Raw genomic sequence first — 7,258 nt, forward strand, 5'->3', positions numbered from 1 at the left:
TGTTTTGTGTTTTTTACTACGTTGGTGGAGGGAGAGGGGAGGGATAAACACGCACTTACAACAGTTGATACATAGGAATTCAAAAGTAATTACATTTCGTGAATATTTTTTATTATTGTTCTTTGCATATATTACAAATGAATCTTGATAGAAATGTGATGACTTTAATTATATTATAAAGTAAAGAATAATAAAATTTATCGCGCGCACTCTATTTATATATTCTACCTTTAATTTTCAACAATTAGCCTATGGTTTCTTTATGATATTATTATTGTCTGCGGTTACCTTGACCTGACTTTTATCAAAATAGATTCGGGCAGATTTTTATCGCCTGTGATCGTTACCTTGTTACGAAAGAGATTGCATATCCAGTGAGACAATAAAAAGTTTTTCAAGAAATGACTATCCTACTCGATTCCTACAAAGATTCGAACGAGGTGGTGGACCACCTCGTAGATCGTCGTACAAGACGCGTTTTCCGTCTTCGAGGCTGCTGATTGTGAGAAATGCATCGTGCTGTCGCGCCAGATAGGTGTCGTAAAGTATGCGGCCGTCTCGAGCGCTCTTGGACGAGAGAACGAGCGCGAAGGCGAGTGAACGAAAAGGCCAACCACGGGCGTCGTGAGCGTGAAGGATAATTTATTGACTAATTAACGAGGATGTCCTTCATTACGGGTCGGGCGGCAGTCGTGGTCGCTTGCTCTCGCTCGGAACCGGCATTATTTGGCGACCGAATATTTACGACCGCGTCCTCCTTCTGTACCGGCTCCTCCGCCCCGATACCGCCCGGGAGCCGGGAGCCGGGAGCCGGGAGCCGGGAGCCGGGAGCCGGGAGTCGGGAGCCGGGAGCGAGGCTCGAAGAAGCGCGCGGACCTATAATGATGTATCCCGATCTTACGGCGATTCGGGGACCTGGAATTTCCTCCGTAATCGGGAGGATCCTATCCCTCGGTGTCGACACAGCCCTGAATCTCGCGGGCATTACTAGCCGGATAAATAGGCATCGCGGTTAAATGCTAAGAAGGCTTCTCTCGCTGCCGATTTCTACCTTCCTACCTATCTTAAGACTGTTCGATTTAATAAAAACTGCGAAGGCTCGAGTGACGCTCAGCTCGATCATAAAGGGGAGATCTTGTCCTACATGTGAAAAGTTTTCTTATACATCAAGTCTCAGCATGAAAATGGAAAAAAAATACTAGAGCAAACTTTTGCTTAACAGATTACAGGTTAAATTGTCACTTTATCATAACAAATAACTTTTAAATTGTCAAAAATTTATGCATTAGCTGTATGACAATATATTAAAGTATATTAAAGTTTTAAAGAAATATTTTTAAAGATATATTTTTAATTCTTTTTTATTAATTTTTAATAATAAGGAGTATCGTTAATTTTTTTTTAATATTATGATATACTAAAATATATTTATAAATGGTATTGAAAAATGAAAAAATATGTAGTATCTTTCTTTCAAAACTGTGTTATGTTTTGCAGAATTTTGCAGATGTAATGTTGCAATACATAAGTTAAGAGAAGAGTTGTTACGTGAAAAAAAAATATTTTTGTAAAAAGTGCTGTGTCGTCGTTGCGATTAATATAAAAAAGATTCAAAGACAATTCGCGAAATTTATCGAACGTTCTTATGCAACTTGGACAACTGATGGAACTTGGAAACCAATATGTAGAAAGAGGAAGTAATGTGAAATTAGCGCAAGCTACGAAAAGCTAAGAAGTCGCGACAGAGACTTAGACAGTCAGATATATTGTTAATGAAGATATAACGTGCCGGTTCTCTGTTCGTGGAACGTCGTCGTTGCCAACACCGGGACGTCCCTCGTTTTCATTTGCCAACGTGTCCTCGTCGCGTTTCTGCAGCCCCTTTGTAGCCTCAGGTTACACCAAGACACGCTCATCTTCTTTACGATCCTCGGCAGTGTCGTGGCGCGTTTGCGAAATTTCGCGGACTTTATTCCCCAATTACACTTGAAAAGTTATATCAATAGCGCAGAAGCCACACATTCACAATAGTGTTCTTTCGAACACTCGCTCGAATAGTTAACTCTACCATTTTCATCACAAAAATAATTTTTTTTATAATCTTTATTAATCTTTTGTCATTTAATTTTCCAAGAAAAAATATTTAGGCGTATTTTATTTTTAGAAAATACATTGAAGTCACTATATAAAAAAATATATATGTGTGTGTATGTTTATTAAATAAATATTAGAAAAAAATTGAATAATACAGAGTTCAAGCAAGAATTGTGTGAAAATTAATCCTGCATTTAAATTCTATTAGTTTTAATTTAAAAATTGTCGATATCTACATGTCTATTCGTGCGAAAAATAATGTTTATTCATATATGTATAAGTAATGTTTTTTTATTTAACTACATTAATATCTTTTCTCGCGATTTGAATTGCCAAGTTAAGACTTGGCAATTTTTATTAAATTTTGCTTCTTATATTTGTAATGTTGTATAATAATTAAGAGGAACTTTATTATAAATATATTTGCAAACAATGTTGTATATAATAATGGTTATACATATAACAAAAAAATAAACATGCAGTAAAAATATTTACAAGTTAAAGGATAATAAAACATATTATAAGAACGAATATACTCGATTTTTATCTAGAAAAACTGACATAAATTATGAACGATTCCGCAGATAATGCAGTTAATCTGGGTGATTGATTACGACTACATTTTATCTAACAATAAAATGAATCTGCGCGCAACACTTTTTCTATCGTGACGACAGAACTCTCGCACATGGTGCGATTTTTCTGTATATGTACATCTTTTTTTATTTCTTCTGATCTTCCTCTTCTACCATTTTCTTACTCCTACAAGAAAGCGGACACAAAGCGAAGCTCTTACCGATCCTTATCCTCCTTACCTTTGCTAGAATCACTAAAATTTCATCACGGTCACGCGTGCAGGATGATATATCTTGCCTTTCTCGCGTGGATGTGGCCTCGCGTGTCTACACACGTGAGCCAAATGTCGTAAGGAGACAGTGGATCTCACCCCAAATTACCGTCTTAATTATCAGACGCTATTTTATTTATGTCACGATGCACCATTGTATCGATTCGAAACTGAGACCTTATAATAACGAGACACTCTCACGGACACTTAGCCACCGGTTGGACTCAATGATGTATGTATCAGTTTCGAATCCTTTTGGAGTAATCACTCGCGGATAATCAAGTTCTTTCAAAGTGAATTTACCATGAAAGAGAAATTACCATTTAACGCTTGATTTTTTATAATAAAAAACAGATATGTAATAAATTATTATTAATGCAATACACGCGAGAATGTTATTATATATATAATTTTTGCGCATATAAAGCATAAAAAAACAATTTTATCTCGTATTAGTTTTAAGAAAATGTAGAAAATATATGTATAATTGAAAAAAAGTTGATTACAATTGATGAAAATTGAATCAACGTTTATGTATTATGTTTGCATATTCAAACATGTACTGGTTAGGATAAAAGACCATATTACTATTATATTATTTTAAGATATTATATACAATATGTTCGGTTATATTTGATTAATCATATACGGCCAATGATATTTTAGTGCCTTATTTTTTATGTACCTTTTTTTAGTATAAAATGTAAGAATAAAATGTAAGAAAAAATTAAATCAAATTGATTTTCTATTCTCATCAATTAATATAATAATAGGCAAACACAGTTGCACCTAATTCTGATAATCTCCAAATCATGTTTAATTCAGGCAATCAGATAATCGTATTACTGTCACTTTTTAACATTATATTAAATATAAATAATCTAAATTTATTAGTTAGATTGAATTTTTTATGTTAAGAGAGCTCTAACAAATAAATTATATAATTATTTATTATAGATAATAGTAGGTCATATAATAAGTTATAATAATTAAATAATAATAATAATAACAATAATAATAATAATAAAAATAAAGAAAAAAAAAATATAGTATAAATAGCACATAATATATATGTATATAGGAAGTGTAGCATATTTGGAACATCATTTTATAATCCTGGATCTAATATTTTAATTTGACATAATTTGTTCTTTTTTTGATTATATTCATAAAAAAATTTTGATAGATGAACGCATTTGTTATCAAAAAAATCAGAAACTTCAAGTTTTTAATACTCTTTAAGAAATCAAAATTAAAAATCTAAACTGACATCTAAATGATTAAAATTCAAAATGGGTTAGTAATTTGGAATAGTTTATTTCAAATTATAATAATATTAAGCACATTCACAGTAATATGGACACTGTTAGTAATATAATCTTTTATCCTATGCAGATTTTTACGCTTATATAAAATACTATAATATTACACAAGAATTATACATTTTTATAATTTTTAATAAAAATCTGTAATTACGAATTGAGGTAGTTATTTACCGGCGTTTACTGTAGTAATCAGATTCAATTGAGACTCGTTAATATGTATTCATATATTCTCTGTTTTATTGCGATAGCTCATGAAGAAGTAAGGAGGGACATAAGGAGAAGTGTCCCTTCCGAGGTGAAACGGAGCAGACGAAGGGGCCTACCGGGGATTGATGACCGCCACCTTTAATGCCGTTTGTATGTAGCCGCGCGAATAAGCGCCTCGCCTTACAGTAATTAGCTCGACAAACGCACCATCCTGTCCCATCAATTGCTACCCTATACTCTCTCTCTCTCTCTCTCTCTCTCTTTCTCTCTCTCTCTCTCTCTCGCTTTCTCCCCATCTCTTTCCTCTTTGCTCACGCACGTACGAATAACTTTTCTCTCTCTACTTAACGTACTGATATTCTCTCTCTCATTTCTTGAATTAAACATTCGACGTCCGCTGTCTACTTGTTGTGCGTACGCGAGCAAGTGCAAACCTTTTATATCAAGAAAAAAGAAAGAAAAAGAAAAAGAATGCAACTGCCTGCACAAAAGCGCACCGCGCAATCGTATGCGTATATGTATATACGCGCTATGTTGCATGCTTGTGGAAGGTCTTATCCTCGACGAATTTAAAAGGATGTGCCAAACTCCGATTGAAAAACTACGATGCGCGTGCGTATACATCCGTCTTTTTCTATCTCATGGCCCTCCTCATGGCACACCTTTTTCAGTTTTCTGCTCGTTTTGCTGTCCGCATCTCGCCTCTCGCCACGCCGATTCTCGCCGAGAGGATTTAAGAGCGTATTCACACCGAACAGCTAGACTTTTTGCTTCGTCCTCCCATGTGCGACGAAGATATCTTGTTCAGAACATGTTACGCTAATCGTGAGTTATCGAATGCCCGAGAACGTCGTCAGAATAAATGTTGCTGGTCTTTAGGCAGATTGCGGAAAATCAGTCACTGATTTCGCTTCAAGAAGACTGTCTGATCTCCACAAATAACGGTAGGCATTTAAACGGTATGATGTATAATATTTTCTGTTTTTTTTTTTTTTCAAAATGATATTCTAATTAGTATATCGAATTTGCAGTTCAAACGCGATGTAAAAAAGAATGTATAACATTTTTTAATCCTCGGGGGAACAAATATTTAAATAAATATTTTGAAACATCATTAAGCATGACACTCATTGTCAGATTCATCTTGAGAGATTTATAACAAACGACACACTACACAGCAAATAAAAATGCGTAAGCAACAAATAAAAATTTAAAAACAAAGTTTTGTATAATTATAATTATATTGTAACATTATAATTCGAATATCTTATGTTCTTTTATAATAAATTGCTTTATTTAATTTCATATTAATTTACATTATAAAAACACCTTGCCTGAAATTTACGCCTGAAATGTATCCCATGTTGACATGGAATGAGCAATAATACTCGTATACATTTTTGAAAGGTGTAATAACATATTTTTATTATCACTGGCGCGATGATATAATCGTCAAAGGCACAATGTGCCGCAAATCTAATATACGAAATTATTAATACACGAAACATCACCGAGAAAGATTTTCCAATGATGTCGCTTCTGGAAGCCTCAAATATCTCTGCGTTCCCTCTGTGTTCTTTATCGTCGGTTCGGAATGCTTGATAACATTTGATTTGTTTCAATCGTAAATATCAACCCCCGCAATATTGTGCGCGCGGAGATCTGCAAGATTACGAAACATACGTGCAGGCATGTACGCAACATGCAGAATGTATCCTGCCTGCTGCGGTAATTGCGGCTCGATGAAGATGATAATAAATGTAGTCGGAATGTTGGAATGATCACTATGTGAGGATATCTCATTTATATAAGAAATAAATTTTAAATTGCTTTAAATCACAAGTCTGACATCCTGCAACAGTTGACTATTAAATGGGATCTAGATTGTGCGTAATCCTTAGGTCGATAGGACGCTCCCAGAGAGAAGAGAGAGGAAAAGGAGAGAAAGAGAGAGGGAGAGGGAAGGGAAAGAAGAAAAAGGGAAAGAGAAGTAAGATGTAATTCCAGAGCGATAACGTCTCCAAATCTACAGATGAGAAGAATCTTCAAAACGATAGAATGATCGCGGTCTCCCTTATAAATCTATCTTTTTTTATTCCGAACCAACCTTCTCCAAAAGTCCGAGGAGTAGGGAATAAGATAAAACAGAAAGAAGATCTCGGTCTGTAGTGATTTAAGGGCATCGTATTACGTGTATCACATCGCGTCTATTGCGAAGAGAGACCACGAAGGTTCATTGTTTATTGTTTTCTACGATGGATTTCTAAGCAACGTGTGAATACATGTAACTTTTCCCTATTTTCCTTCCTTACTTTCCTCATATCTGTCTTGACGCGATAACACTTGTAGATACATACCGCTGATATGTTCTTTTCTGCTGTGTTCTCTTCTGTTGATACACTAAATCGCTCAAACGATTCAGTGAAACGATCCAGTTTCAGAATCGATTTGTGATTACTAGAAAACGCGACCTAGATGCTTTAGTAAACCGATCAACTCGCTCCGAGCAATCGTCGCCGTACAAGCTCATAAACGTCATCGAGTTTCGGATAAGCGTCGTGCCAAGTGCTGACGATGAGTACAGTTTATGCGTGATGGATGCGAGTGTTGGAAATATCGCATAAATAATAAATAAACATTACAATATCACATTTTTAAAAAGAAATGAATTTGTATTTTCTTCAATAAATTGTGAAATGTATATATGAAGACGTTTTGATGAAGCAATGCATTATGTCGATTAATATTTCAAACTAAAGATTTACTTTTTAAACTAAAATCGGCG

This window comes from Anoplolepis gracilipes, chromosome 1 (assembly GCF_047496725.1).
Source record: "Anoplolepis gracilipes chromosome 1, ASM4749672v1, whole genome shotgun sequence".
Classification (NCBI taxonomy): Eukaryota; Metazoa; Arthropoda; class Insecta; order Hymenoptera; family Formicidae; genus Anoplolepis; species Anoplolepis gracilipes.